The 6,843-nt window shown below is 34.1% G+C and overlaps 1 pseudogene; it reads right to left on the bottom strand.

Annotated features, from left to right (window-relative positions):
* Window positions 1–3,755: 3,755 nt before the first annotated feature.
* LOC149580037 (cysteine proteinase RD21A-like) lies at window positions 3,756–6,843 on the bottom strand (annotated as a pseudogene).

Below are 6,843 nucleotides of genomic sequence, written 5' to 3' on the forward strand. Positions count from 1 at the left end.
TGAGATTTAATAGAGGTGGAGAATTTACATCAAATCGGGCTGAGATGTTTTTTAATGATAGAGGAATCAAGAGACATACTTCAGCAACTTGGAAACCTCCACCAAATGGAAAATTGTTGAAAGGAGGAATGGATGAGAAATGGACTTGTTGGTGTTTTGGAATACTATAGGTTTCAAATTACCCTGATGAGAACAAGACACATCTAGGGGTAGCTAACTCCCATCCTTAAGATGTCATTTCAAACATCGGGCCAACCATAAGGCTAAAACCCTTCTTCACTTCAAGCTCTACAAAACCTAGGCATTAGGACCTTAGATTCAATCTATATGGTACCAGTGCTAAACATATTCTTTAATCTATAATCAGGAGATGAAACCCTTATTTCTCCTATTAACTCATGTAATACCATAGATCAGCATTAGCTAGATGCAAAACAATGCAATTCATAAGATGAGTGAGGGTATTCTATTGTAGCTCTTGAACATGAAATGGAAAATCATTTGATTAATGATGTTGAGTTCAACAAAATCCCAAAATGTAGTAGTACAAACAAATGATCCTGTAGCTAATCAATGCCTTATCTATTGGACAATTCCATGAACTAAACACATACATATGGATACCTGAAACATATTCATATATTTATATATCTGACCTATCCATTGACCTTGGAAACAAACATCTATGTTCATAAAGATCTCAGTACTTACTGAATATCCTCCTCATGAAACCTACAACCTTGTCAAGGTAAATAAGCATTTACTTGGGTCTTTTTTCCAATAGAAAACTTATCCAGACATACAACCATAAGGAATTGCAAATGAGTTTAAGCTCTTTGTTCTTAAACAAAAACTATTGTAGATAACAGAAGAAAGAGATGAGAATCAGAATGAAACTAAAGAGATTTCTGCTCAACTATATTCATTTCCTTGAAATTGTACATTCATATGCATGAAATGAAAAATAGAAAAAACCTAATAGATCTAAACTTTCTGTATTTATCTTCACTACTATTGTTTATACAAGAGAAATTGCTGAAAGAATGGTGCCTTAGTAGTAAGTAATTTTTCTCCTCAAAATTAGAACCCTTATAATGGAGAATGAAAGAGAAATATATAGAGCAGAGTGAATTCTTGGATTTATTGTAAAGATGACATGTGTCCACATGAAAAACCTCTCCTAACAATGAAGTGAATCTCTCTAATCTCTCTGTGCAACTGGATATCAACTCTTTAACTATTTTGCCTCCCAAAAGCATAAAGTGATTAAGATATTTGATTGGAAAGAATAAATAATTTCTGATGCCAGATTAAAATAGGAAAAACAAGTTAAAATGACCTTTAAATGAAATAAAAACTTATTAGAATTACTTTTCTCCACATTCAGGCTTCAACAGTCTTTTACATCTACCATCTAACCAATTTTGATGCTCCATGGTGAAATCTGCACGTTTTGTTGAGAATGCTCCAGAATTTACAAATTCACTTATACAATGAACTGGTGAGCACTTGTGCAAAAACTAACTCTATATTTGGAAATTTCATTTCCTCCTAGTTCCAACAGTATATTGAAGTGCCTATTTTAGACAAAAAATACCCCTGTGGCGGCCATTTGAAATTTAGGCTCTTATTCATGTCTTTGCATAGAATTTTAGAAAATTTTTACCCTTTATAAAGTTTGAACTATTTGGTAAATTCAAACTTTATTTAAAATTAGACTTGTGAGGAAAGAATAATAAAATATTGAAATTTATGCCTTTTTGAAATTTCTCTCATTTTTCTATCTGGGTCAAACTTGGTTGATGACCCTTTTAACACATGTCATCTTGTTATTGGTATATTGTTTCTCAATCACCTGACACATGCCATCTAGATGTCATGTGGCATCATTTCATTTTTCCTCTATTTCACCACATCAACACACCATGTCACCATGCCATGTCATTGGTTGCTATGTTGCTATCCTAGTCAGCATTCTGCCACATCATCAATGACATAGCAACCTTGTGATATGTGTCACTCTTTTCCATGCTAGCACATCGAGAAGAGTGCCACATATGAGGCCACTACCATGTGTCATTTTTAGATTTTTCCATCTTACCACAAGTTCACTGCAACGTGTAAACTTTTTATTGGGTTGCCATGTCACTATGTTATCTGTTGTGCATCTTTGTCTTGGCAACATAGTGACAACCATTAGATGTGTGATGTGTTGTCATCCTGTGCATCATGAGATCTGATCCCCACATAGTTCCACTTGCCATCACGTGGTTGGTTAGAATTCCCCATCAACATCCAGTCATTACACACATTTTTCTTGGCAGCCAATTGTCAGATTGTAATTTTCCCACATCGCCGTTTTCAGGTCCCATAACTTCCTTGCTAGATCTCTAAGGTTTTTTGGTAGGTCACTATGTCACTACTAGAAAACCTCACCATATTTTGGTGGTGACATAGTGCTTTGCTAGATTTTTCAACTTTTGTGGTGCCTTTCTTGTGATCACATTTTCTGGCAACATTTTCTAGCATTTCTCCTTTTGTCAATGCAACTTTTCAAAATTTTGGTTTTGGCACCCAATTGGCCATCCACAGTGGGCCCCTTGACAAGCCACAACTTCCCAAAACCATGTGTCTTTAACAAAACTTAGTATATAACTGTTGTTTGATTTAAACAACATAATATCCCCAATCTTGGTCAATGTGGGATAAATAGTTCGAACTGTCTTCCTCTTTTATGTGGCTTCACAAGTGTTTTTTTATGGTTCCTTCCATGCATTTTTTTCATGTATGCATGCGACTCCCTTACTACATGTGTGCTTTCCTCAGGAGCTGTGATTTCCTCATTATGTTTTCTCCTACATCTATTTTGTGTGTGACTTCCTCTATATCCTGTCTGTGACTATGGTAGCACCAAGATCCATTGGATGACCTAGATCTAGATTTTGATGTGTTCGAGTACTTTTTCTCCTTCCAATTGTGACCTTGACTAGCACTTTGACCTCTTCTTCAAGTGTTTACTCCTCATACTAATATCGTGGGTGCCCCTTTTTATGCACGTGAGCTTGTAAATATGGAAGGAACGTCCCATTTGAGAAAAGATGCCCTCTTCTTCAAAAACTATTCCCATTCATTCCACAATTTGTATTTACCTCTGGTGATAGTGTGAAGTCAATATGGGACAAATTAATAAGGTTTTATGTCCCCTTCATTGGCTGCCCTAAATTACCTCTTGCAAGGCAGATTGTTAGATGTGGAGTGAACTTGATAGTCAAACATAGATGCTAAATGCAACTAATTCTTAATTTCTACCATCCCTTTCTTCTATACATTGCCACTATTGATAAAAATGGGAGGAACAACTAGTTTCCTCTTTAGCCAGTGAGTTTTTTCCTTGCATGGAACAATTTATTCTTCAATGTAGTCTACCTTGATTTCATGTCACTGGTGTTCCCTTGTGTGAAGCTCATCCTATGACTATTTGACATTTTTGCATGAATGTTTTAAGGTTTGGTCGGAACATTAATGGAGTATGGGCTATGTCTAAACAAGATGTCATAAAAGGAAATGGAAGGATTATAAAGTAATCATTTTTTATCTTTGTTTCTACTTTGTCTTACTTTTCATTTACAATGTTTGAGAATTAATTTTGGAATCATCCTAAAGTTTTCTAGTGAGATCAATTAGTATCCTATTCAACTTTTTCATTTCATCAACATTTGAGGCATTCTAAATCAGTATCATGCCATTTCAGATGTCTATTGATTCCCAAACTCATTCAAAACAACAACCTCTCCATGATCTAGGTTGGTGCCAAATTCTCCACCATGCACACCCTTCTAGTAAAACTAAAACTTGAGGCCCCCTATTTTAATGGTGATTGATACTGGTTGGTGAGCCACTACTTTCATTAGATCCTTGTCACTTTTTACAGCGACATCTTCATACCCATCGATCATGGCAGCATGATAATTCTTCCTAGATATGTCACATTGACCATCTTGTGTAGTGTAAGGATAATCTCCTCTAGTATTGATCCCACCATTCTCTATGATAAACTGGAAGGCATAATCCATGAGTCCTAGATTCCATAGACCTAGGAATTTATATTTCATTTGCATTTGCATATGAGAATGGCTTCTTTTCACCATCCTTTTTGTTCAATTCCAAACTAGTATCAGTAGCCTTGAATTCTTGATTACTAAGATCAAAAATCTTATTGAGCCTAACCTTGTAAGAACCATTCCTTTGGTTGATCTCATCAATGAATCTCACATTATCTTTGAATATGGAAAACCTCATAAATTTTTCTCTCAAATAATTGCTACTAGAATTTTTGCCATTGTGAGACAACCATCTTTCATAAAGGTCTTACATGGTTTCTTTAGATTGCAGGTTTTCAATTTCCCATTGCTACACTTATTTGATGGAATCAATCAGGCCTTAAATGGGTCAGGCGATTTTTTTTTTTTTTTCTAAACAACTAAATCCTCAAATTGATCTACTCAGATCTTCAAGTTGACTAAAATCAAAATCAAGCATTCAATTATCCCTAAAAACTCATTTTCAACTATTATTTTAGTGCCAAAAGGTCCTTTGATTGGCCTTAAAAAATTGACCAAACCACCTAATCGAGCTCTGGAATCAAACATATTGATTCCCTATTTTTTATACTCCTACCCTATCAAATATCATCTCATGATGAATTCTTATTCAAAAGATATTGATTGTCGAAGTTGCTCTCTCAGAATTACTTGCAAGAAAACTCATTAGAAAACAATAAATCTAATTCGGATTTGTCTTTAAAAACTAAGTAAACTAACACTTGAGTGCACAAAAACTAGGTTGTTGGTTCATTTTCATGAGTATTACATGAATCTATGATTAGGGCACATGCAAAATAATAGGGTGTAGTTGGCAAGCAGTCAAAGTGGGCTACTCAAATTTGCAGACTAGAAACACTCGACAAAAAAGTGGTCTTTGCAAATGGAATGGACTTGGGAAAGTGTTCAAATGGATTCATCAAGACTTAAAAATTGGAAAACTTAAAATATTTTTAGAGCACAACATAGTGGTACAATCCATTTGATCTCACCTATCATGAATCTCAAGTTATGAAATCATGAATAGGGGTAACGATCAATCTGCATCTACTGACACCAAAAAAAATCTAGAAGTTGTGTTTGGAATCATATTTGAAAACTGATCAAGTAGATTCATCATAAGCTCCAAATTGAAATGTAGCAATTATTTGACCTATAAAATTTAATGCAAAAGGAATTTTAGCATTTTGGTAAACTAAGTCAAATTTACAACAAGTCAAACAGGGCTTCCTAGAACTCAGAATAAATTGCATCAGCATGACTTCAATAAATAACCAACTTTGAGGGATTCAAAAACTAGTCAAATGGATTTGAAATGACTCAAAATATGAAACATAGGCTCTTTTTTATGGACACTAGACATTCCTAAAGCAGTGAGTCATGAAACATTACTAGGTGCCAGATATTCAAATGTAGGCACAACCTCCTATCATTTGACACTTAGGCAGAAATGTAGAATTGGACATAGCTCAAAATGATACTTCACGAAATGACTTGAAACAACAATTTATCATCATGGATCACATAGATGTATTGAATGCATGGTGTTAGAAACATTAAACACCTCATAGGACTCAAAAGGATAGCCAGGTCGATGTGCATCAAAAAGCATTTAAGGGCTTGATTTTTTAAATTGTACACAAAATCAGGGCATATAAAAACTAGGTTCACTTTCATAATGCATATAAAAACTAGGTTCACTTTCAACCATTTGCTCATCATGAAAGTTCTGATCAATATGCTCAAAAATATTAGATTCAAACTAAAAATCTTCTTCATCAAATAAATCATGCACACTATCAATCTCGAATATGAAGGCATCATATTCAACATGGGGAAAAAGGTCACACATACCTTAAAAATATGCATCCTTATGTATAGCCAGATTGTATTCAAATGAACAATCAGATTTGTACTCACAAAATGTCATCAATGTCAGCATCTAAAACTAACCCATAATCTTCAAATGGTCCTTTGAAAACAACAAACAGATTAGCCATCATATTAGAGCATTCATCATAAAACCCACTATAAGGCACATGTTGATCTTCAATAATAGCTTCATCATAGACCTTGTTATCAATCTCATGAGATGCAACATCATTAGCATTTTCACTATCACATCTGAAAGAAGAATAATCTAATTTCTTATAGCAGTAAGACAATATATCATCATTAAACTCATTCTCAAAACTTACATGTCTTCTTCAAACAATGGATTGATAACTCCATGCAAGGATTCTCTTGGAACATTTTGACAAAAAAATGGCTGATCATCATCAAGATTTTCATCATATAAAGCATGAGTATACTCTTTAAACTCACTACACATTTCATCTTCATGGAGACTTTCGGCATGTGAAGAAAAATCAAAACTATACGAAGAGTCACCATCCACTCCATCAACGAAGCATGTAGAATATAAATAAAAGTTATTTCCATTGTTTTCATGAAGGTGATTCAAATTTTTTACAAACTAATTATCTTTAGGTGCTAATGCATTAACCTCAAAATAATTTGTATATGTATGGTTACTACTACATATATCTTCAAGACATTTATCTACACAATTAGGTAATTTGTGCTTATAAATAATCCCTTTATCTTCATACTCTGTACGCAATTCCTCTTCAAAAATTTCAACTACATGCTGGTTTATACAACTCAAAGATGGAAGTTCACTTTCATTTTCAGATTTAGAAGAAGAAATTATACTTTTACTTGGATACAGACACTTACTCAT

The sequence above is a fragment of the Cupressus sempervirens genome, chromosome 1 (genome assembly GCF_028749045.1).
Source record: "Cupressus sempervirens isolate cs-2001-9-10 chromosome 1, ASM2874904v1, whole genome shotgun sequence".
Lineage (NCBI taxonomy): Eukaryota > Viridiplantae > Streptophyta > Pinopsida > Cupressales > Cupressaceae > Cupressus > Cupressus sempervirens.